General features: G+C 44.0%; 1 long non-coding RNA gene across 1 annotated transcript in view; it reads right to left on the bottom strand.

The window, feature by feature from the left end:
- LOC137541776 (uncharacterized) overlaps positions 1–25,662 on the bottom strand; it is a 126,020-nt gene extending 100,358 nt beyond the window's left edge. Inside the window, exon 1 of the long non-coding RNA XR_011025264.1 lies at positions 25,369–25,662. This is a non-coding gene — a long non-coding RNA (uncharacterized lncRNA). The remainder of the gene's footprint in view (positions 1–25,368) is intronic.
- Between the last annotated feature and the right edge of the window lie 830 nt (positions 25,663–26,492).

Consider the following 26,492-nt stretch of genomic DNA (forward strand, 5'->3'; position numbering starts at 1 on the left):
AGATGAATGTCAGTTAAATCATGTGTGTATGATGATCTGCAGATCTCATAGACTATCATTGCAATTTGCAGGAATGGATTTTTGGCAGGAACAGATCTTTTGCAGATACTGATCTTTTGTGTCTGTACAGCATCTGTGTGTGCAGCAGCCTGCAGAGATTTTTTTCTGATGGGGAGTTCAGCTCCATAGAAAAGACTGTGTAGAGTATGGCTCTTATACTACAGGAAGGGTGGTAAGATTGGTCTGTGATCTTTCATTTTCCAAAGACTATGGTCTGATGTCTGTATGTGGCTTAAGGCACAAAATGATGTGCAATTTCAAATTCCGTAAAAAAAAAAAATGCAGACACAAAATGCAAATGAACACAAATGATGTGCGATTTTGTCGAGAGGGTCATTGACTACAATGGCCAGTTGCAGAAGTGCGCATTTTGCTGCGTGCTGCAAAATGCGCAAGATTCTACTATGTGTGCTCCCTGCCTTACCACTAGAGCTTCTGGAAACAAGAAAGGTGGACAATCGAGAGCCCACTATAGTGTATTACATTCAGTAAAAGGTATTTGTGAACATGAATATGAGAAACTACTCACAAAGGTGGACTACCTCCAAGACAACCACTGTGTAGGCAGATGGGGTAAATGTCCTGTCTATGTATATGCATACTATCCGATTTGCCTGAGGAAGCGATCTGTTGACCCTTGAAACGTGTTGCAGCATTTTTTGAAAACAAGAAATAAACATTTGTCCTTAATTGATACTAATCAATAGAGTCTTCTGTGGGGACGCAAGTCCACCACTACTTACCTCCCACCCACCCCTTTTTAAACTGTTTTAATAAACTTTATGCATCTATCGCAACAAATTAGTTACAGAGGATCACTATCGTGTGGTACCAAAACGATGAGGAGGATGTCATGGGTCACAGTCAGTATAACTTTTTTTTGTAATGTATGCTAATGTTCAAAAACAGGCAGTCCCCCTACTACAAACAGGTTCTGTTACGGGAGATTGCTAGTTGAATTTGTTTATAGCGGAGTGTTCAATAAAGTCTTTTTCCTGAATCAGACAATTCAAGTCATCATTTGGGGGGTAAGTCCACTACTACCTTCCATTTTTAAAGTGTTTTAGTGTGAGACCTGTGTTAAACATGGTGAATTGTGGATAAGTTGTTTGGTTTCCGATGACTCTGGATTTGGACGTATAGCATAAACTTGGTTTTTTCATTTTTTTAATGTGCTTTTAAAGTGTTCTGCGCTACTTATGGCCATTAATACAATGCCGTACATATTTTTGTTGTAAAGTCCCCAGTATTCAGCACCAGTGCTCTCACCGAGCCTCCAGAAATGTCTTCTACCCTTCCTGTCGCTCCTAGCAGCTTTACAGCATCATTCGTGTATGGCTCCTGGCGTGTCAGGTGACACACCGGGAGCCAAATACGGAGGCCGGAAAGCAGCTAGGAGTGACAGGAAGGCTAGAAGACATTGCTGGAGGCTCGTGAGTATTTTATGGCTTGCAACACCCCCCCCCCCCCCCCCAAAAGAAAAAAAGAACAACCCAAAGCACAGTCCTAGTTATCCCTCAGGCATGACGTTCAGTTGGGACTTCCAGTTACCTGAGTTCCGGATAACGGGGACTTTGCTGTAATAAAAACAGTATTGTATAATTTGTACATTGATACTACTTTGTAACTCAAGTTGCTACCTCAGTTTAAATTTCGATTATGAGTAGCTGTGTTCTCGTATTGCTCCCCACTACCTATGATTATTGTAGGGATTAGATTGTGAACCCCCTCTAAGGGACAGTTTAGTGCAAAGCAGGAAAAAAGGGCACCACCAATAGGTCCAATAAAATAGCAGGCACAGGCCTACCTGCATTGCAAATTGTGGATATAAATAGCTTTTTTTTGTTTTTATTGTTTTCCCTTGCCCCCCCTCACTGCTGACAAAGGGGTAGCATGGGTAAACATTAAGCAGACTGCATACACTGTATATACCAGGATGGATTTCTAGGAAGGCCACCAAGGCCTGGGCCTTGGGCAGCAGCTGGTCAAGGGGCGGCTGGACATGGAAGAGGGATTGCTGCATATGGAAGAAGAGGGTGCAAATAAGAAGCAACACATGAAAATAGGGAGCTGTTGCCTAAGGGATCTGTATATAACTGAAGAGGGTGCTGCTGTACATGAAGGTTACACATGGAAGAGGGGGCTGCACAAGGATTGGGAGGGATTGCTGTACAAGAAAGTTAACCTAGGGATGGAAAAAGGATAAAGCCGGCCTTGTTATATACGGCAGTGCTATCACAAATCACAATGAAGCATTTCTGTGCAGTGGGGAGAATGGAAAAGAGGTTTTCGCTGTGAAATTGATTTTGCGCCTGTGTAGCTCAGCATCGTCACCTGCATTCTGCACACAGCCACTGCATTTCCCTAATTAAATAAAAGCCAGACATTGTGCTATCTGCCCTCTGAGCCTGACATATTGCTGACATCAGTCCAATATTCATTAGGCCGCTATGGCTGATCAGCGGAGAAAAAGGCCGCTTGTGATAAATCAATAGCTAAATTGAATTTGCATCTTGGCAGCTCTTTGTTCCTTATTGATTTTCGTGTCCCTGCGGTCCTGCCTGGCAGACACAATGTGCAGAGCTGGGGATAGTGACACTGCAGGGAGGGGGGACAGTGGCATACATACAGCTGAGCTCATGCATGTCAATGTATTACATAATCTGAGCTATATCAGTAGTGGGGCAGTCGCTAGTAGCTGTCAATTAAAGCAGAAAGGTTTTGAATGAGAATGACACCATTCATTGGTTACCTCTGATTAAGAATGCAAGCTTTCAATACATTATATGTATCTGTTCCTCTAGACAGGATAGGTGTCTGATATACATATTAAAGTGAACCTGAAGTGAAAATAAACTTATAAAATAATGAATTGGATGTGTAGCGCAGATGATAAATATAACATTAGTAGTACAGAAAAAGTCTCCTAGGCTTTTTTTTTTCTTTCTAGTGTTGTAGGTTTGTTTTTAACCACTTGCCGACCGCCTACTACATATTGGCGGTGGCAAAGTGGCAGCCCCAGGATCACGTAACGCAGAATGGCGTCGGGTCCTGGGGCACTGTTTTGCCGGGGATCGCGCTGGGATGCCCGCGACGTCAACCCGCCGGCCAATAGGAAGCGCCGGCAGGTTGTTAACCTGACGATCGCCGCATAGGAAGCGTATAATACGCTTTGTAATGTTTACAAAGTGTATTATACAGGCTGCCTCCTGCCCTGGTGGTCCCAGTGTCCGAGGGACCACCAGGGCAGGCTGCAGCCACCCTAGTCTGCACCCAAACACACTGATCTGCCCCCCCTGCCCCCTGATCGCCCACAGCACCCCTCAGACCCCCCCCCTGCCCACCCCCCAGACCACTGTTTGCACCAATCACTCCCCTAATCACCCATCAATCACTCCCTGTCACTATCTGTCAACGCTATTTTTTTTTAGTCCCTAAACTGCCCCCTGGGGAATCCTGATCACCCCCCCCAACCCTCAGATTCCCCAGACCCCCCCCCCCCCTGTGTACTGTATGCATCCATCCCCTTGATCACCTGTCAATCACCCATCAATCACTCCCTGTCACTGCCACCCATCAATCAGCCCCTAACCTGCCCCTTGCGGGCAATCTGATCACCCACCCACACCATTAGATCGCCCGCAAACCCGCAGTCAGATCACCTCCCAAGTGCACTGTTTACATCTGTTCTCTCCTCTAAACACCCACTAATTACCCATCAATCACCCCCTATCAGCACCTGTCACCCATCAGATTAGACCCTAATCTGCCCCTGCAGGCACCCAATCACCCGCCGACACGCTCAGATTTCCCTCAGACCCCCCCCCTTATCAATTCGCCAGCGCATTATTTACATCTGTTCTTCCCTGTAATAACCCACTGATCACCTGTCAATCACCTATCAATCACCCCCGTCACTGCCACCCATCAATCACCCCCTGTCACTGCCACCCATCAATCAGCCCCTAACCTGCCCCTTGCGGGCAATCTGATCACCCACCCACACCATTAGATCGCCTGCAGACCCGACGTCAGATCACCTCCCAAGTGCACTGTTTACATCTGTTCTCTCCTCTAAACACCCACTAATTACCCATCAATCACCCCCTGTCACTGCTACCCATCAGATTAGACCCCTATCTGCCCCTAGGGCACCCAATCACCCACCCACACCCTCAGAACGCCCTCAGACCCCAGCCCTGATCACCTCGCCAGTGCATTGCTTGCATCTATTCCCCCCACTAATCACACCTTGAGACACCCATCAATCACCTCCTGTCACCCCCTAACACACCTACCCATCAAATCAGGCCCTAATTTGCCCCGTGTGGGCTCCTGATCACTCGGCCAAACCCTCAGATCCCCCTCAGATCACCTTCCGATCACCTCCCCAGTGCATTGATTGCATCCATTTTCCCCTCTAACCACCCCCTGAGACACCCATCAATCACCTCCTGTCACCCCCCTAACACTCCTATCCATCAGATCAGGCCCAATACAACCTGTCATGTAAGAGGCCACCCTGCTTATGACCGGTTCCACAAAATTCGCCCCCTCAGACCACCTGCCATCAAAATTTGCAGATGCTTATACCCCTGAACAGTCATTTTGAGACATTTGGTTTCCAGACTACTCACGGTTTTGGGCCCGTAAAATGCCAGGGCAGTATAGGAACTCCACAAGTGACCCCTTTTTAGAAAAAAGACACCCCAAGGTATTCTGTTAGGTGTATGAAGCGTTCATAGAAGATTTTATTTTTTGTCAAAAGTTAGTGGAAATTGATTTTTATTGTTTTTTCACAAAGTGTCAATTTCCGCTAACTTGTGACAAAAAATAAAATCTTCTATGAACTCACCATACACCTAACGGAATACCTTGGGGTGTCTTCTTTCTAAAATGGGGTCACTTGTGGCGTTCCTACACTGCCCTGGCATTTTAGGGGCCCTAAACCGTGAGGAGTAGTCTAGAATCCAAATGCCTCAAAATGACCTGTGAATAGGATGTTAGGCCCCTTAGCGCACCTAGGTTGCAAAAAAAAAAAAAAAAAAAAGTGTCACAGATGTGGTATCGCCGTACTCAGAAGAAGTAGTATAATGTGTTTTAGGGTGTATTTTTACACATACCCATGCTGGGTGGGAGAAATCTCTCTGTAAATGGACAATGGTGTTTAAAAAAAATAAATTCAAAAAATTGTCATTTACAGAGAGATTTCTCCCACCCAGCATGGGTATGTGTAAAAATACACCCCAAAACACATTATACTACTTCTCCTGAGTACGGCGATACCACATGTGTGGCACTTTTTTGCACCCTAACTGCGCTAAGGGGCCCAAAGTCCAATGAGTAGGATTTCACAAGTCATTTTGCGACACTTGGTTTCAAGACTACGCCTCACGGTTTAGAGCCCCTAAAATGCCAGGGAAGTATAGGAACCCCACAAATGACCCCATTTTAGAAAGAAGACACCCCAAGGTATTCCGTTAGGAGTATGGTAAGTTCGTAGAATATTTTATTTTTTGCCACAAGTTAGCGGAAAATGACACTTTGTGAAAAAAAACTATTAAAATCAATTCCGCGTACTTGTGACAAAAAATAAAATCTTCTATGAACTCACCATACCCCTAACTGAATACCTTGGGGTGTCTTCTTTCTAAAATGGGGTCATTTGTGGGGTTCCTATACTGCCCTGGCATTTTAGGGGCCCTAAACCGTGAGGAGTAGTCTTGAAACCAAATGTCGCAAAAATGACCTGTGAAATCCTAAAGGTACTCATTGGACTTTGGGCCCCTTAGCGCAGTAAGGGTGCAAAAAAGTGCCACACATGTGGTATCGCCGTACTCAGGAGAAGTAGTATAATGTGTTTTGGGGTGTATTTTTACACATACCCATGCTGAGTGGGAGAAATATCTCTGTAAATGGACAATTGTGTGTAAAAAAAAATAAAAATTGTCATTTACAGAGATATTTCTCCCACCCAGCATGGGTATGTGTAAAAATACACCCCAAAACACATTATACTACTTCTCCTGAGTACGGCAATACCACATGTGTGGCACTTTTTTGCAGCCTAACTGCGCTAAGGGGCCCTAAGTCCAATGAGCACCTTTAGGCTTTACAGGGGTGCTTACAATTTAGCACCCCCCAAAATGCCAGGACAGTAAACACACCCTACAAATGACCCCATTTTGGAAAGTAGACACTTCAAGGTATTCAGAGGAGCATAGTGAGTCCGTGGCAGATTTCATTTTTTTTTTGTCGCAAGTTAGAAGAAATGGAAACATTTTTTCCCTTTTTTTTTTTGTCACAAAGTGTCATTTTCCGCTAACTTGTGACAAAAAATAAAATCTTCTATGAACTCACCATGCCTCTCAGTGAATACTTTGGGATGTCTTCTTTCCAAAATGGGGTCATTTGGGGGGTATTTATACTATCCTGGAATTTTAGCACCTCAGGAAACATGACAGGTGCTCAGAAAAGTCGGAGATGCTTCAAAATGGGAAAATTCACTTTTTGCACCATAGTTTGTAAACGCTATAACTTTTACCCAAACCAATAAATATACACTGAATGTTTTTTTTTTTATTCAAAGACATGTAGCAGAATAACTTTCGCACTCAAATGTATAGGAAATTTTACTTTATTTGAAAAATGTCAGCACAGAAAGTTAAAAAAAGTCATTTTTTTGACAAAATTCATGTCTTTTTTGATGAATATAATAAAAAGTAAAAATCGCAGCAGCAATCAAATACCACCAAAAGAAAGCTGTATTAGTGACAAGAAAAGGAGGTAAAATTCATTTAGGTGGTAGGTTGTATGACCGACCAATAAACCATTAAAGCTGCAGTGGTCTGAATGGAAAAAAAGGCTCTGGTACTTAAGGGTTTTTATGACTGCAGTCCTTAAGTGGTTAAAGAGAACCTGTAACAAAAAAAGTTCCCCTGGGGGGGTACTCACCTCAGGGTCCCAATGAGGCTTCCCCCTCTGCTGTAGCTGCAGGCAATCCAGCGCTGGCTCCTCCGAAGTCTCCGGCAATCCGGGCTCGACAAGCCTGACAAGCTACATTTTACCCTTTCCTGGCTCCAGCGGGGGTGCTGTTGCGGCTCTCAGCACGGAGATAGGCGGAAATAGTCGATCTCCGTCGGGTCTGCTCTACTACACAGACGCAGGAGACTTGCACCTGCGCAGTAGAGCGGACCAATTTCCGCCTATCTCCGAGCGGAGAGCGATACTGTGTCTGCGCTGGAGCCCGGTAGGTAAATATTTACATCCCGCTGTTCGGAGGGCCAGAGCGAGACCGCCGTGGGACACAGGAGGACGGGGGAAGTCTCGATAGGATCTGAAGGCTTCCCCCTACCAAGGTGAGTACCCCCAGGGGAACTTTTTGTCGTTACAGTTTTTCTTTAAGATTTTTTGATACTATCACAGTAAGGGCTGGTTCACACTGTGAATCTCATGTAGTGTAAACGAGCCCTTAGAACGATTTTTCTTAAAGGGGAACTGAAGAGAGAGGTATATTGAGGCTGTCATGTTTATTTCCTTTTAATCAATACCAGTTGCCTGGCAGCCCTGCTGGTCTATTTCTCTGCAGTAGTATCTGATTAAAACCAACAAGCATGCAGCTAGTCTTGTCAGATCAGACTTATAAGTCTGACCCACTGAAACACCTGATCTGCTGCATGCTTGTTCAGGGGCTATGGCTAATAGTATTAGAGGCAGAGGATCAGCAGGGCTGCCAGGCAACTGGTATTGTCTAAAAGGAAATAAACATGACAGCCTCCATATACCTCTCTCTTCAGTTCCCCTTTAAGGGCCGTTTTACACTTCATGCGTTGCATTGAGTTGCATTGCATCGCATCCAATTTGCCAAAATCAGACACAACGAAACACAATGCAACGCATAAAGTGTAAAATGGCCCTAAAGGAATATGCAAACAGGCATTACTTTAAAAAAAAAATTGCGTTTTTACATGCGATTCCAATTCCAATTTTTGATGCGATAAAAAAAAAAAAAAAAAATCTTGAATGCGGTGTTTTTATCTCTAGGCCTTTCTTCTTACGTTGCTAGCATCCAGTGAAAATCGCGAATTGGGATCGGAAACGGAATTGCGATTTGCGGTGTAAAAGAAGCCTGAAAATCGCTGTGCAAAATTGCAATCGTTCACACTCTTTTAAAGGGCAGCTGAACTGAGAGGGATATGGAAAATGACTATTTATTTAAAGAATGCACATTGCTTGGCTGTGCTGCTGATCTTCTGCCTCTAATACTTTTAGCCCTGGACCCAGAACAAGCATGCCGATCAGATGTTTCTGACTGGAAGTCTGACTCTATTAGCTGCATGCTTGTTTCAGGTGTGTTTCAGACTCAGCTGACCAGAAAGATGAGCAGGACAGCCAGGCAACTGGTACTGTTTAAAAGGAAATAAATATGACAGCCTCCATAATTCTCTCACCTTGTGTTCCTTTGAAGGGTGGTTTCACATACAGTGCATTAACATTTTCAGGTGGCGTAGGACCCCACTGCAATGAATCACTCTGCACCATTACCTGTATTTTTTTCCTTGTGCTAGACTGCGCTGACAGGGAAATTGCCATGACCCCGCCCCCTGAATATCTACGCTAGTGACGCCTGATGTCTGAACGTCTGTCCAGAAGCGTGCACATGACTGAGGGGGTCAATAAGTGATATTTTTGCGATATTCGCATGTGCGCCTCACTGCTTCCGCCACAATCTATAGAGATTCTTTGCTGTGCCTTTGACTTTCATAGAGTCATGGGCCGATTCGTACCACGCACACCACTTGCCAACGCCCTGCAGCTTCTACATCGGCTGGACCTGTCGCACCACAAGCACTGTAGCCAGTCTCATACACAGTAAGGGCCACTGCGACCAGCTGTGGCGGGGGCGAGCACCACGATGCGACACTAAGCGTGTACGGGCCCGAAGCCCGCCTACCTATCCACCTTCCCCTGCTCTCTATAGAACAGTTGCACACAGCTATGCTGATCCTGTGTGACGGTCACTGACTATTGGAGAACAATCATGTAGTACTTGAAGAATATATGAACAGAGGTGCCAAAAGCAGAGTAAAAAGTTTAAAGGGACCCTGAGCAGTAGAAATAAATGAAATCGGTACTTGCCTGGGGCTTCCCCCAGCCCACCATAGGCCGTGAGGTCCCCCGGCGTCCTCCAGGCTCCTCTCCAGGTCCCGCTGCAGACCTCATTACTGGTGACACCGGGGCCAAGTGTCAGCCTGACACTTCCTGAACGGTGAAGCTACGAGTCTTCACACCGGCCGCTACGTGTCATCACCCCGGCTGGCGTGGCAGTCCTGCGCATGTGGGGTTTTCTAACCCTGGACCGCGCATGCGCAGGACTGTCACGCTGGCAGTCGTGATGACCCATTCAGGAAGTTTTGGCCAGTGTCGCCGGTAATGAAGACTGCAGCGGGACCTGGAGAGGAGCCAGGAGGACGCCGGGGGAACTCGTGCCCTACGGTGGGCAGGAGGAAGCCCCAGGTAAGAATCAATTTCATTTATTTCTACTGCACAGGGTCCCTTTAAAATGAATTTAAAAAAAAAGGAGGCAGTGGTGGACTTACCTCCCCAAGAAGAAGAAGACAATTTTCAGCAAAAAAACTTTATTGATAATTCCAAAAAAATTGCAACCGGTTTCAGGGGTTTCCGGGGATCCCGACGGAGGCTCTTTTCTTGTCTTATATCGCACTATAGTTACTCCTGTTACAGCCTGAGGAAGCAGGCGTAGATCTGCGAAACGCACTGCAACTTTTTGGAGTTACAAATAAAGTGTTTTGCTGATAACTGACTGTATCAAATCTTCTTGGCAAGGCAAGTCCACCACTGCCTCCCTTTTTTAAACTGATTTTAAACGTTTTACTCAGCTTTTGGCACCTTTGTCCATATATTCATCATATGGTCTAGTCAAGTGTTTCTCAACATTTAATTGGTATGTACCCCTTTTAAAACCCTGTATTTACTAAGTACCCCCTAGCATAGTAATCATTATCACAAGTACCCCTTGACAAATATAGATTTATTTGTAGTACATGCTAATTAGTTCTAAACCATTTCCAAGCATTTACTATTGCTTTTAATTAGCTAAATAACTAAATTGGTGTTTAAATAAGATTTATCATTTTCTAAAACTCTAAATTTGTTATTCTTGGTTAAGTATATAAAGCCCGAGTACCTCCTGGAACCATCAGAAGTACACCCTGGGGTACGCGTACCACACATTGAGAACCTAGAGTCTAGTCCACCCTTGGGGGAGGGGTATTACCCTGTTTTTCCTGTCTACAGAGAGCAACTTTTAAGAGAACCCGAGGCGCGTGTTTTGAATATTAAGAGAACACAGAGGCATGTTCTGTGTATAATCGCAAGCCTCTGTGTCTCTGTATTGCTGCCTCTAGTTCCTCCCTTGGTCTGCTGCTGTCCCCCACTGTAAAAAGCGTTATTTACCTGCAGACTGTCATGCAGTCAGTGCTCCCCCCGCCTCTGTCCCCGCCGCTGCCCGATTCCATGAGCTTCCTCCAATCGGAAGTTAAGCTGCGACCCAGGAAGTACCTCGCGGAGGCGGGCAACGGTGGTGACAGAGGCGGGGGAACGCAGATTGAATGACAGTCTGCAGGTAAATAGAAGGCTAGCGACAAGGAGATTGTCGCTAGCCTGGCACTTTTGACGAGGGGGGGAGGTGGGACTAGAGGTGGCAATAGCGAGACACAGAGGCATGTGATTGTGCACAGGATATGCCTCTGTGTGCTCTTAAGATTCAAAATACCCACCTCAGGTTCTCTTTAAACCTGAGTGGGGTCGGGTCTAATCTCCCCACCTGCAGTTACAGTGGTTGCTTTTGTGGTAACCCACCGTTGGAAGTGCCTGTATAGTTTTATATACTTGATATCCTAACCTTCTACAGTATCATGGGCTCTTAATTTATTATTATTTTTTACAGTCGTGCAGTAGTATATAGTGCAGCCTGTATGTATGGGATGTAGTAGAACATAGTACAGACTGTATGGGGTGTAGTACTATATAGTGCAGACTGTATGGGGTGTAGTAGTATATAGTGCAGCCTGTATGGGATGTGGTAGTATATAGTACAGACTGTATGGGGTGTGGTAGTACATAGTGCAGACTGTATGGGGTGTGGTAGTACATAGTGCAGACTGTATGAGGTGTGGTAGTATATTGTGCAGACTGTATGGGGTGTAGTAATATATAGTGCAGACTGTATGGGATGTGGTAGTATATAGTGCAGACTGTATGGGGTGTGGTAGTACATAGTGCAGCCTGTATGTGATGTGGTAGTATATAGTGCAGACTGTATGGGGTGTAGTAGTATATAGTGCAGACTGTATGGGGTGTGGTAGTACATAGTGCAGCCTGTATTGTGTGTGGTAATATATAGTGCAGACTGTATGGGATGTGGTAGTATATAGTGCAGACTGTATGGGGTGTAGTAGTATATTGTGCAGACTGTATGGGGTGTAGTAGTATATAGTGCACACTGTATGGGGTGTGGTAGTATATAGTGCACACTGTATGTGGTGTGGTAGTATATAGTGCAGACTGTATGGGGTGTAGTAGTATATAGTGCAGACTGTATGGGGTGTAGTAGTATATAGTGCAGACTGTATGGGGTGTGGTAGTATATAGTGCAGACTGTATGGGATGTGGTAGTATATAGTGCAGACTGTATGGGGTGTGGTAGTATATAGTGCAGACTGTATGGGGTGTGGTAGTATATAGTGCAGACTGCATGGGGTATAGTAGTATATAGTGCAGACTGTATGAGGTGTGGTATTATATAGTGCAGCCTGTATGGGGTGTGGTAGTACATAGTGCAGCCTGTATGGGGTGTAGTAATATATAGTGCAGACTGTATGGGGTGTGGTAGTACATAGTGCAGACTGTATGGGGTGTGGTAGTACATAGTGCAGACTGTATGGGGTGTGGTAGTACATAGTGCAGCCTGTATGGGGTGTAGTAGTATATAGTGCAGACTGTATGGGGTGTGGTAGTACATAGTGCAGACTGTATGGGGTGTGGTAGTACATAGTGCAGCCTGTATGGTGTGTAGTAATATATAGTGCAGACTGTATGGGATGTAGTAGTATATAGTGCAGACTGTATGGGGTGTAGTAGTATATTGTGCAGACTGTATGGGGTGTGGTAGTATATAGTGCAGACTGTATGGGATGTGGTAGTACATAGTGCAGACTCTATGGCAGGGGTGTCAAACTCAAACACAAAGTGGGCCTAAATTGTACCCCGGGACCTAGTCGCGGGCCAAATTTGTACACTGGGGCCTAGTCGCGGGCCAAATTTGTACAATGGGGCCTAGTCGTGAGCTCAATGTCTAGTAGACAACTCCCTCCCTCATAAAGTTCCCTGGTGTCTAACGCCCCCCCCCCCCTCCCTTATACAGTTCCCTGGTTCCTAGAGGCATCTACCCTCCACTATACAGTTCCCTGGTGTCTAGAAGCCTCCACCATCCCCTACACAAGTTTCCTGGCGTCTAGAGGCCTCCATCCTCCCCTCTTCAGTTCCCTGGTGTCTAGTGCTTTCCCCCTACTCCCCTATATAGCTTCATTGGTGGCTCTTTGAGTCCGCAAGGAGAAAAGCGCAATATAAATGTAATTTGTCTTGTCTTGTCTTATTGGTGGTCTAGAGTGGGCCAAACATAATGTAAAGTGGGTAAACCACTCGAGGGCCAAATTTAATGGCTCTGAGGGCCAGATTTGGCCCGCGGGCCGGAGTTTGACATGTGTGCTCTATGGGGTATGGTAGTATATAGTGCAGACTGTATGGGGTGTGGTAGTACATAGTGCAGCCTGTATGGGATGTGGTAGTACATAGTGCAGCCTGTATGGGGTGTAGTAGTACATAGTGCAGCCTGTATGGGGTGTGGTAGTATATAGTGCAGCCTGTATGGGGTGTAGTAGTATATAGTGCAGCCTGTATGGGGTGTAGTAGTATATAGTGCAGCCTGTATGGGGTGTAGTAGTATATAGTGCAGACTGTATGGGGTGTAGTAGTATATAGTGTAGACTGTATGGGGTTTGGTAGTACATAGTGCAGACTGTATGAGGTGTGGTAGTACATAGTGCAGCCTGTATGGGATGTGGTAGTACATAGTGCAGCCTGTATGGGGTGTAGTAGTACATAGTGCAGCCTGTATGGGGTGTGGTAGTATATAGTGCAGCCTGTATGGGGTGTAGTAGTATATAGTGCAGCCTGTATGGGGTGTAGTAGTATATAGTGCAGCCTGTATGGGGTGTGGTAGTATATAGTGCAGACTGTATGGGGTGTAGTAGTATATAGTGCAGCCTGTATGGGGTGTAGTAGTATATAGTGCAGCCTGTGTGGGGTGTAGTAGTATATAGTGCAGCCTGTATGGGGTGTGGTAGTATATAGTGCAGACTGTATGGGGTGTAGTAGTATATAGTGCAGACTGTATGGGGTGTGGTAGTACATAGTGCAGACTGTATGGGGTGTGGTAGTATATAGTGCAGACTGTATGGGGTGTGGTAGTATATAGTGCAGACTGTATGGGATGTGGTAGTACATAGTGCAGCCTGTATGGGATGTGGTAGTACATAGTGCAGCCTGTATGGGGTGTAGTAGTATATAGTCCAGCCTGTATGGGGTGTAGTAGTATATTGTGCAGCCTGTATGGGGTGTGGTAGTATATAGTGCAGCCTGTATGGGGTGTAGTAGTATATAGTGCAGCCTGTATTGGGTGTAGTAGTATATAGTGCAGCCTGTATGGGGTGTAGTAGTATATAGTGCAGCCTGTATGGGGTGTAGTAGTATATAGTGCAGACTGTATGGAATGTAGTAGTATATAGTGCAGACTGTATGGGGTGTGGTATTATATAGTGCAGCCTGTATGGGGTGTAGTAGTATATAGTGCAGACTGTATGGGGTGTAGTAGTATATAGCGCAGCCTGTATGGGGTGTAGTAGTATATAGCGCAGCCTGTATGGGGTGTAGTAGTATATAGTGCAGCCTGTATGGGGTGTAGTAGTATATAGTGCAGACTGTATGGGGTGTAGTAGTATATAGTGTAGACTGTATGGGGTTTGGTAGTACATAGTGCAGACTGTATGAGGTGTGGTAGTACATAGTGCAGCCTGTATGGGGTGTAGTAGTACATAGTGCAGCCTATATGGGGTGTAGTAGTACATAGTGCAGCCTATATGGGGTGTAGTAGTACATAGTGCAGACTGTATGGGATGTGGTAGTACATAGTGCAGACTGTATGAGGTGTAGTAGTACATAGTGCAGCCTGTATGGGGTGTAGTAGTACATAGTGCAGCCTATATGGGGTGTAGTAGTATATAGTGCAGCCTGTATGGGGTGTAGCAGTATATAGTGCAGACTGTATGGGATGTAGTAGTATATAGTGCCGACTGTATGGGATGTAGTAGTATATAGAGCAGACTGTATGGGATGTGGTAGTATATAGTGCAGCCTGTATGGGGTGTAGTAGTATATAGTGCAGCCTGTATGGGGTGTAGTAGTATATAGTGCAGCCTGTATGGGGTGTAGTAGTATATAGTGCAGACTGTATGGAATGTAGTAGTATATAGTGAAGACTGTATGGGATGTAGTAGTATATAGAGCAGACTGTATGGGATGTGGTAGTATATAGTGCAGCCTGTATGGGGTGTAGTAGTATATAGTGCAGCCTGTATGGGGTGTAGTAGTATATAGTGCAGCCTGTATGGGGTGTGGTAGTATATAGTGCAGACTGTATGGGGTGTGGTAGTATAAAGTGCAGCCTGTATGGGGTGTAGTAGTATATAGTGCAGACTGTATGGGGTGTGGTAGTATATAGTGCAGCCTGTATGGGGTGCAGTAGTATATAGTGCAGACTGTATGGGGTGTGGTAGTACATAGTGCAGACTGTATGGGGTGTAGTAGTACATAGTGCAGCCTGTATGGGGTGTAGTAGTATATAGTGCAACCTGTATGGGGTGTAGTAGTATATAGTGCAGCCTGTATGGGGTGTAGTAGTATATAGTGCAGCCTGTATGGGGTGTAGTAGTATATAGTGCAGCCTGTATGGGGTGTAGTAGTATATAGTGCAGCCTGTATGGGGTGTAGTAGTATATAGTGCAGCCTGTATGGGGTGTAGTAGTATATAGTGCAGACTGTATGGGATGTAGTAGTATATAGGGCAGACTGTATGGGGTGTGGTAGTATATAGTGCAGCCTGTATGTGATGTGGTAGTATATAGTGCAGCCTGTATAAGGTGTAGTAGTATACAGTGCAGACTGTATGGGGTGTAGTAGTATATAGTGCGGACTGTATGGGGTGTAGTAGTACATAGTGCAGACTGTATGGGGTGTGGTAGTACATAGTGCAGACTGTATGGGGTGTGGTAGTATATAGTGCAGACTGTATGAGGTGTAGTAGTACATAGTGCAGACTGTATGGGGTGTAGTAGTACATAGGGCAGACTGTATGGGGTGTGGTTGTACATAGTGCAGACTGTATGGGGTGCAGTAGTATATAGTGCAGACTGCATGGGGTGTAGTAGTACATAGTGCAGACTGTATGGGGTGTAGTAGTACATAGTGCAGACTGTATGGGGTGTAGTAGTACATAGTGCAGACTGTATGGGGTGTAGTAGTACATAGTGCAGACTGTATGGTGTGTGGTAGTATATGTGAGGAAACGCGGTAAAAGCCGCCGCATGTACTCAGAACGGGGCGGCTGATTCCACGTCCAACGCGGCGGTTTGCACGCATAGGCCTACATCCAGTAAGATGGCCGAACGCGGAGGAACCGCCAGTTGCCGTGATAGCGGTACGGCGGATTCCGCGTCCAGCACGGCAGGTGATTTGCAACACATGTCTGGTGTGGCTGGGACTGATAGTCCATGCAGGTTCAGAAAGACGCACGCGCGCGCAGAGGCAGAACTTTTATGACAGCCAGAAGGGAGTCAGCTGACCACGCCGGTCAGCTGACGATTCAACCAGTTCCCATTGGTCCAGCACTTAGGGGAGGCGCTGGAGAGCGCTTTGCTATATATACTGGGTGCTGGTCATTCTCTGGTTGTCTGCCGTTGCGATCACTACGTGGAAGCACTCAGACCTTTTGTCAGATTCTGTGTTATATCTCTGTTATACTTCAGACTAGTTCCAGGGTGTTGATGATCACGGACCTCACACCCAGATTAGGGACTTGTATGATCATTCTGTTATTCTTCAGACTAGTTCCAGGGTGTTGATGATCACGGAGCTCACACCAAGACTAGGCATTGTATATTATCTGTTATGACCTTCTGCTTTCCTGACCATTCCTCTGCTTTCTGATTCGGTACCACACATATCTGATATCACGTTGCCAAACCCTGCCTGTCTTGGATACCGAATCAGCCTTCTGTCTTTGTACCTCATCTGTCTGTCGCCGACCTGGCTAGTCCAACCTCGAGAACTATCTCCTCTGTGTAGAGATAGTTCACAGATCTGTCAGTGACACCTCACCCTTGGTGTCACTCACACTCTGGTCCTTCCTTCTCTCAGCCTGACTTCCCCCCTTTGGGAGCCTTAGGCCGAAGAAGGAGCCTGTCCTTCAGGCAGTATCCCATACTGCCTTGTATCCCCTTTACGGGGACCCTCCTCAAAGTATTACTGTTGCACCGAACACTCATATTACTCAGGTGTCCAGAGGTTAGAGATATATCTGATTATCGGTGATACTGCAGATCATCAATAATCGGGTATATATCTGTATTCTCGGTGATACTGCAGATCACCGGTACTCAGATCCTCTCTGTGTTACACCGATCGTTACAGTATATAGTGCAGACTGTATGGGGTGTGGTAGTACATAGTGCAGCTTGTATGGGGTGTAGTAGTATATAGTGCAGACTGTATGAGGTGTAGTAGTACATAGTGCAGACTGTATGGGGTGTAGTAGTATATAGTGCAGCCTGTATGGGGTGTAGTAGTATATAGTGTAGAGTAGACTGTATGGTGTGTGTGGTAGTCTATAGTGCAGCCTGTATGGGGTGTAGTAGTATATAGTGCAGCCTGTATGGGGTGTAGTAGTATATAGTGCAGCCTGTATGGGGTGTAGTAGTATATAGTGCAACCTGTATGGGATGTAGTAGTATATAGTGCAGACTGTATGGGATGTAGTAGTATATAGTGCAGCCTGTATGGGATGTAGTAGTATATAGTGCAGCCTGTATGGGGTGTAGTAGTATATAGTGCAGACTGTATGGGGTGTGGTAGTATAAAGTGCAGCCTGTATGGGGTGTAGTAGTATATTATGCAGACTGTATGGGATGTGGTAGTACATAGTACAGACTGTATGGGGTGTGGTAGTATATAGTGCAGACTGTATGAGGTGTAGTAGTATATTTTGCAGACTGTATGGGGTGTGGTAGTATATAGTGCAGCTTGTATGGGGTGTAGAAGTATATAGTGCAGCCTGTATGGTGTGTAGTAGTATATAGTGCAGCCTGTATGGGGTGTAGTAATATATAGTGCAGCCTGTATGGGGTGTAGTAGTATATAGTGCAGCCTGTATGGGGTGTAGTAGTACATAGTGCAGACTGTATGGGGTGTAGTAGTATATAGTGCAGACTGTACGGGGTGTAGTAATACATAGTGTAGACTGTATGGGGTGTAGTAGTATATAGTGCAGCCTGTATGGGGTGTAGTAGTACACAGTGCAGACTGTATGGGGTGTGGTAGTACATAGTGTAGACTGTATGGGGTGTAGTAGTATATAGTGTAGACTGTATGAGGTGTATTAGTATATAGTGTAGACTGTATGGTGTGTGGTAGTATATAGTGTAGACTGTATGGGGTGTAGTAGAACATAGTGCAGACTGTATGGGGTGTAGTAGTATATAGTGCAGACTGTATGGGGTGTAGTAGTATATAGTGCAGACTGTATGGGGTGTAGTAGTATATAGTGCAGACTGTATGAGGTGTAGTAGTATAAAGTGCAGACTGTACGAGGTGTAGTAGTATAAAGTGCAGACTGTACGGGGTGTAGTAATACATAGTGTAGACTGTATGGGGTGTAGTAGATATAGTGCAGCCTGTATGGGGTGTAGTAGTATACAGTGCAGACTGTATGGGGTGTGGTAGTACATAGTGCAGCCTGTATGGGGTGTAGTAGTATATAGTGCAGCCTGTATGGTGTGTGGTAGTACATAGTGCAGACTGTATGGGGTGTAGTAGTATATAGTGCACACTGTATGAGGTGTAGTGGTACATAGTATGGACATAGACTGTATGGGGTGTAGTAGTATATAGTGCACACTGTATGAGGTGTAGTAGTACATAGTGTAGACTGTATGGGGTGTGGTAGTATATAGTTAAGACTGTATGGGGTATAGTAGTATATAGTGTAGACTGTATGGGGTGTAGTAGTATATAGTGCAGCCTGTATGAGCCTGTATGGGGTGTGGTAGTACGTAGTGCAGCCTGTATGGGGTGTAGTAGTATATTGTGCAGACTGTATGGGGTGTAGTAATACATAGTGTAGACTGTATGGGGTGTGGTAGTATATAGTGCAGCCTGTATGAGCCTGTACGTGTGTAGTAGTATATAGTGCAGACTGTATGGAGCGTAGTAGTATATAGTGCAGACTGTATGAGGTGTAGTAGTATATATAGTGCAGATTGTATGGGGTGTAGTAGTATATTGTGTAGACTGTTTGGGGTATATGTATTCATATGTTACAGGACACTTGGGGTTGGTTTGCCTGAGTGTCTCAGAGGCCTGGACACCATATGCTGTGGCGTAGATAGGAGCAGAGTTCCTATAGGCTCTCCTGTGTCCTAAGGTCCTGCTGTCTATTTATAGGAGGCTCAGAGCTCTGGATTAGTCAGTCAGCTGCCTGGCAAGCAACAGCCTGCGTTGAATTATTTAGTTTTAACTCTGTGAACATCTCTATTTAACATTAGTTAATATTTGATGAATATGTAAAGATCAGATGCTATATGTTGCGTTATACGATATAAATAGTAACAAGCCTGCTTCCTTGTAACTCCTTTTTTTGCTTTCAAAAATACTTCCAATGCAGAATGCCTGAGTAGTTATACTGATTACAGTAACTCATCAATAAAGTACCTCTATAGAGCTCCTCATTACATAGCCCCCCCCCCCCCCATTACACAGCCCCCATCATTACAGAGCCCCCTTCATTACACAGCCTCCTTCACTAAAGTACCTCTATAGAGCTCGCCTCATTACAGAGCCACCTTCATTACAGTGATCCAATCATTACAGTCGAGTCATCCAATCATTACAGTGCTCCAAACATTACCGTAATCCAATCATTACAGTGATCCAATCATTACAGTGCTCCAATCATTACAGTGCTCCAATCATTACAGTGCTCCAATCATTACAGTCACCCAATCATTACAGCGCTCCAATCATTACAGCGCTCCAATCATTACAGCGCTCCAATCATTACACTCCCCCATCATTCGAGTACCGCCATCATCACACAGTCAGTCCGTCCCCCCCCCCCCCCCCCCCCCGCCACACACAACACAACACATTTGGTATAATTTACCAATATCTTACTATCATAATTGTCAGTTTCAAATTGTATAATTTCAGCAAATATACCTATATTCTACTTGCTGAAATTGGGCATCCAAATTTCTCGGTGCCTCTTTTTCAGGCATGCAATTCCTGCATACGGAAGAAGTGAGCTATAGTTTCCAACTGTCCCTTTTTTGGAGGGATAGTCCCTCTTTGAGAACCCAGTCCCTCTGTCCCCCTTTCTTCCTCATTTATCCCTCTTTCAGGACTGATGTACAGATCTGTGTAAATAAATGTATGTTTCAACTGGAAAAAAAGCGGCGAATCGGCGGGTAGCGGCGGCGATCGTTATGCACATGCAGCTAGCAAAGTGCTAGCTGCGTGTAGCAAAAGAAAATAAAAAAAATAAAAATTGTAAATCGGCCCAGCAGGGCCTGAGCGGCACCCTCCGGCGGCTTACCCAGTGTCCAGCACGGGGTTACCGCTACGGAGGTTAAAGAGGAACTCCAGTGAAAATAATGTAATAAAAAGTGCTTCATTTTTACAATAATTATGTATAAATGATTTAGTCAGTGTTTGCTCATTGTAAAATCTTTCCTCTCCCTGATTTACATTCTGACATTTATCACATGGCAACATTTTTACTGCTGGCAAGTGATGTCACTGGAAGGAGATGATGCTTGTATTTTTGGCAGTTGGAAACAGCTGCAAACAGCAAAACAGCTGTAATTTCCAACAATGCAATGAGGTTCACAGACAGGAAACTGCCAAGACTATGGTCCTCACAGTTTCCTGTGGAGGAGTTTTACCACCATATCAGCCATACAGAGCCCCCTGATGAAAAGAAATAGATTTCTCATTTAAAAGGGGGTATCAGCTACTGATTGGGATGAAGTTCAATTCTTGGTCACGGTTTATCTTTAAGTGGTTAAATTGATATATTTCTCCAGAACCTTGACATCCCACTAAGAGAACATTATAGTTACTGCCAACTATATCATTTTCAGAATTCCTACACCAGAACTCAAATACTTGAGAAAAATCTATTCGAAAAAAATGTATCTATCTGGAAAACCACCTTAAAGGGAAACTGTACTGAGTAAAAATATTTAAAATAAACACACGAGGTAACTTCAAATGAACATTACATATTTACCTCGCCATCAGTTCCTCTCAGAAGCTCACCATTTTCTTCTGACAATGATCCCTTCCAGTTCTGACAACATTTTGTCAGAACTGAAGTATATCAGTTGCTGTCAGTTATTTATCAGTTGCTGTCAGTTACAGCTGAGAGGACGACTGATGTGCCAAGTAATGTCTATGTTTCCCTATGGCTCAAGTGGGTAATGTTACAGTTTAACAGTGTGCTGACCAGAAAGCTGTTATGGGGTAATGGCCATTTTCAAAATGGAGGACGGAGAATTTCCTTGTTCACAGTGGACAAACAGGATGCAGGAGAGGAGAAAGAGATCGAGGAGTTGACTACACAGGAGGTAAGTATGACTTGTGTATGTTTATTTTGACTTTTAATTTTCAGTTCAGGTTTTCTTTTACAACTAATCTCAGTTATCTATAAACTACTGTCACTGCCTAACCTGGAGGATAAATCTCGTTCACAACTTCAATGGGAATCAGACCTTTTATTCCCTATTTCTTACGAGGACTGGGATAAAATATGGCAACTGACCTTGAAATGTTCCACCAATGTCTCACTGACAGAAACAGCCCTCAAAGTGCTGCATTGTACATATTTAACCCCAGGGGCCATATGCAATTTACTTTTTCACCTGAGTTTTCTCCTAGGTGATATTTTCATACACTGTCATAAAATGCTATTTAAACCACCAGCAAACAAGAAAATGTTCAAAACAATTTTTATAGTACCGCGTCACCAAGTTTTTGGTACTTTTTCAGTTGTAAATTGCTGAAAATTTATTTTACAGAGAAGATGAAATGTATCTCCCAAGAGTAATGCTGTACTTAATCTCCCTTTGCCTGCTCTCACCAGAAGTGAAAACATACTGCTGACAAAAATTTGCACTGCCACGAAACAAGTAATAGCTGCCCATTGGTGCAAACAAGACCTCCATTGGCATTGGATTATTCAGAAAACTAACACACTATGTTTGAATGAATATCTCTCCAGCCTCCTTATTGAAAACACCACTTCCTTACTCAAAATATGGGGCCCCTGGTTGCAATAATCTGAAGGAAATCATATACATTCTTAAATCCAATCAGCAAGAATTTAAAGGATACCCGAACTGACATGTGACATGATGAGATAGACATGTGTATGTACAGTGCCTAGCCCCCAAATAACTATGCTGTGTTCCTTTTTATCTTTATCTGCCTGAAAGAGTTAAATATCAGGTATGTAAGTGGCTGACTCAGTCCTGACTCAGACAGGAAATGACTATAGTGTGACCCTCACTAATAAGAAATTCCCCTTTTTACCTATTTCTTGCTCTCAGAAGCCATTTTCTGCTAGGAGAGTGTTTTATAGTTGGAATTTCTTATCAGTAAGGGTCACTTTGTAGTCACTTCCTGTCTGAGTAAGGACTGAGTCAGCCACTTACATACCTGATCTTTAACTCTTTCAGGCAGAGAAGGAAAAAAAGGAACACAGCATAGTTATTTGTGTGCTAGGCACTGTACATACACATGTCTATCTCATCATGTCACATCTCAGTTCGGGTATCCTTTAAAGAATCACACTACTTTAGTCCGCAACTCTACTCCTTTCACCATTACCCACCCTGTTCCATTAGAAAACTGATAACTAACATGTCTGATTTACCTCGAGCAACAAATATCCTTCCACGTCTTAAACTAAATTTTTATCTTTCTTGATATCCCCCTAGTCTCCTAGGGTACCAGGATTACTCTAAGGTCTAATTTAAAGTCAAGATCACTTTGATTTCCCAAAACAACAATTCTCTACTTCTTTTGTTCGGTTTTGTTCCCTATTTTATAAATGGATTTTCCTGTTTATTAGTTTCTTTTGTCAAAGAAACAAATGTATATCACTTATACACCATTTTATACCTGTACCTGTCTAACAATAATAGCCACAACTGTGATATAAGTGATCTGGTAATACAGGTTATTATGACTGTTTTTCCTTCATGTTGAACTTTTCTCAATAAAATACTTTGAAAATTAAAATTGATAGATTTCTTATTTTTAAATGTTAAAATGAAAGAAAATGAACCAGGATAGAAAGGACCAGTGTGGTTTGAATAATAAAACACCCTATTTTTCTTATAAAATCGTATGGTATGTGCAGCTAGGGCTGTGCCGGGGGCGTGATTAGGGGCATGGCAAGGGTGTTTCTTAACCTATTTTGGTTCCTGGACGTAGAAACTACGTCCAGGAACCATGCGCGCTACCGCGGCCGACCGTGCATGCGCGCTCTCCCGGCCCGCGGTTCGTTAGCCAAGCAATCAGTGAATCGGGCTATGGTGCCCGATCACTGATTCCTCTCCCCCGCTGAAAAAGCTACAGCTTCTCTCGGAAGCTGCACCTTTTCTGGCTGTTACCTCCCCCATGCGTCGTTCTAAGCGTGTGTTACGCTTAGAGTGACATCATGTAAACAAACTCATGGCCGCCATCTTGTGGCCAAAAAGTAATACTACAACTAAAAGTAAAAAAAAAAAAAAAAAATCACACATTTACATTATAAACCTATTGTTTACCTCCCACCCCCCCCCAAAACTACCCAAATAAAATGTTTAATATAAAAAAACAAAAAAAAAACATTGCAATAAAAAAAAAACATGTAAATATTTACCTAAGGGTCTAAACTTTTTAAATATCAATTTAAAGATGAAATATTTCTATATTTTTTTTATTTTAACCACTTCACCACTTTACCCCCTGAGCACCAGAGCAATTTTCACCTTTCAGCGCTCCTTCCATTCATTCGTCTATAACTTTATCATTACTTATCGCAACAAAATGAACTATATCTTGTTTTTTCTGCCACCAATTAGGCTTTCTTTAGCTGGGACATTATGCCAAGAATTATTTTATTCTAAATGTGTTTTAATGGGAAAATAGGAAAAATGTGGGGAAAATTTTTTTTCAGTTTTCGGCCATTATAGTTTTTAAATAATGCATGTTACTGTAATTAAAACCCATGAAATTGATTTGCCCTTTTGTCCCGGTTATAAAACCCTTAGAATTATGTCCCTATCACAATGTTTGGCGCCAATATTTTATTTGGAAATAAAGGTGCATTTTTTTCGGTTTTGCGTCCATCCCTAATTACAAGCCCATAGTTTATAAAGTAACAGTGTTATACCCTCTTGACATGAATATTTAAAAAGTTCAGTCCCTAAGGTAACTATTTATGTATTTTTTTTAATTGTAAATTTTTTATTTTTTTTTAATTACAAAAAAAACAACAAAAAAAACATGGGGAGTGTGGGAGGTAATGAGTTAATTTTTTGTGTAACACTAATTTATTTCTATGTAAAAAATGCTTAGGGTGTAGTTTTACCATTTGGCCACAAGATGGCAACAGTAACTTTTTGTTTCCTTCCGGACGCTCGCAGGAAGTACTAGGAGGCTGTGAGTGTTTGTTTTATTTCACAATGATCGCGCTGCCCATCGGAGAGCAGCGGATCATTGCGGGGCTTAGATCAACGAACGGGAATGGATTTTCCCGTTCATTGATCTCCGGGCGAGCGGGCGGCGGCGGGCGTCGTGTTTACGAGCGGGAGCGCGGGCAGCGGCGGGAGTGCGTAAAGTACGGATTTCTCCGTCCCTGGGGGTTAAAGGATGGAAAAAGGGACGGAGAAATTCGTACGGGCGGGGGTAAAGTGGTTAAACTTGTAAATAGTGATGGATGCAAAACGGAAAAAATGCACATTTATTTCCAAATAAAATATTGTCGCCATACATTGTGATAGGGACATAATTTTAACGGTGTAATAACCGGGACATATGGGCAAATACAATACGTGAGTTTTAATTATGGAGGCATGTATTATTTTAAAACTATAATGGCTGAAAACTGAGAAATAATGAATTTTTTCTGTTTTTTTCTTATTCTTCCTGTTAAAATGCATTTACAGTAAAGTGGCTCTTAGCAAAATGTACCCCCAAAGAAAGCCTAATTGGTGGCGGAAAAAACAAGATATAGATCAGTTCATTGTGATAAGTAGTGATAAAGTTATAGGCTAATGAATGGGAAGTGAACATTTCTCAAGTGAAAACGACGGAACGCGAATGGGTTAAGTGACCCTGTTTCTCATCTCAAAACATTCGGAGGTATGGGTGAGCTCCCATCCATAGGGCTGTACATGGAAGGGACTGCTATATTAGGGATATTACACATGATGGAGGTGGGGCTCAGCACACAGAAGAGGGTCTACACATAGAAGGGAAATAGGAGGCAGAAAGTTGGTCTAGGGGGCCTGCCAATACCCTCCAGTTGGATCCTTACAAGAGAAATGCAGCGGTGGCTGGCACACAATGTGGGTTGGTCAAACTCACAATGGATCAGAAGCTGCACTGTGCTCTCCATCAACAACAATTCCAATACAACAATCAAATAGTGTATAAAGCTGTGCACCAGTGCTGAGTTTTTCTTCAATGCTAATTTATACCCTCAGGTACCTGCAGTATGGCAATACAAAGTGCAAGCAAGTGGCCTGGCAGCCATTTCAAGGGTCTCTCTGCTTCGTCAGAGGCCAAAGGTTATATTACAGACAGGTACCCCCACTATATGTAATGAATATAGTTACATTGACTTACCCCCTCGTCATGCTGTTTTGCTGTGAAACGCCCAAGAGGATGCTGAGTAGCGGGAAGGGACTGGACACGCCCATTCCAGGTACACCTATCAGCTGCAACAGCCAATCGTGGTCCCAGGCTTTCACCCAATTCCTGCACAGCGAGTCCAGGGCCAGTCATATGTGCAAATACAAGGAGGAGCGTGGTAACCATGGCAATGCGGCATGTCGGAATCCATGTAGAGGCCGTGCATTGCGTGGTAGCGTCTGCTAAGCACTCGTCTTGGCGATAGTACACGCCCATCTTGAGCCGCGTTCCCCCTGTGAAAAAACAAATAAAGAAACAGTGTAAATAGATAGACAGCACATTTAAAAACAATAATACTACTGCAAGGCTAGGCAATAAACAGAGGTCTATCAAGAACAGTTAAGCCTATTCGATAATAATGATTGAATCGGATGGTGGCAATTGAAGCAATGTACCAGTAACTCATTTCTTTCATTGTGCATTGTGGGTAACCACAAATGTTCACTTATAACTGAATTATTGCAAATTTCCTTCTGTTTTAAGAAGGCAATTATACCAAGCTTTGCTTTTTTAGTAGGAGGGCTTTTTGGTTCCTTTTATCCCCCTATACATTCCTAGTAGTTTGGGTCACCCTGAGCTGCTTGGTTACTCTGTCATTTCTTTAATTGAGGCCCAGACGTCCATAAGCTTTTCTCAGTGAAATTAACCTAGCATTCTCCTGTCTCAGCGCATATACACATACACAGTGCGTAAAAAGGGTGCCAGGAAATTTGGGCGCATGGTGAAGCCAAAAAAGATCGCACCTTGCTGTGGCAAATTTCCCAGTGGGGTTAATGTGTACCAGAGATCAAACAAACTAAAGATTTGATACTCACCTGCAGCATAAGCTCGTCTGAGTCCCACGCCGTCCTCATGCAGTCTGCCGTTAAGCCGCGATCAGCCCCAGTAACAGCTCAATTGCGTCCAGTCTGGGTCTTATGCGCATGCATGATTGCACTGTATTTATCAGAATTTGGGCTCCGTATTTTTCCGGCGCTCAAATAACTCACTGAGCGCTGTTATAGCCGCAATTCCCATTACGGTTATAGTGACGCCCAAATGTCCTCGACCGCACGGTG

Source organism: Hyperolius riggenbachi, chromosome 12 (assembly GCF_040937935.1).
Source record: "Hyperolius riggenbachi isolate aHypRig1 chromosome 12, aHypRig1.pri, whole genome shotgun sequence".
NCBI classification, from domain to species: Eukaryota; Metazoa; Chordata; class Amphibia; order Anura; family Hyperoliidae; genus Hyperolius; species Hyperolius riggenbachi.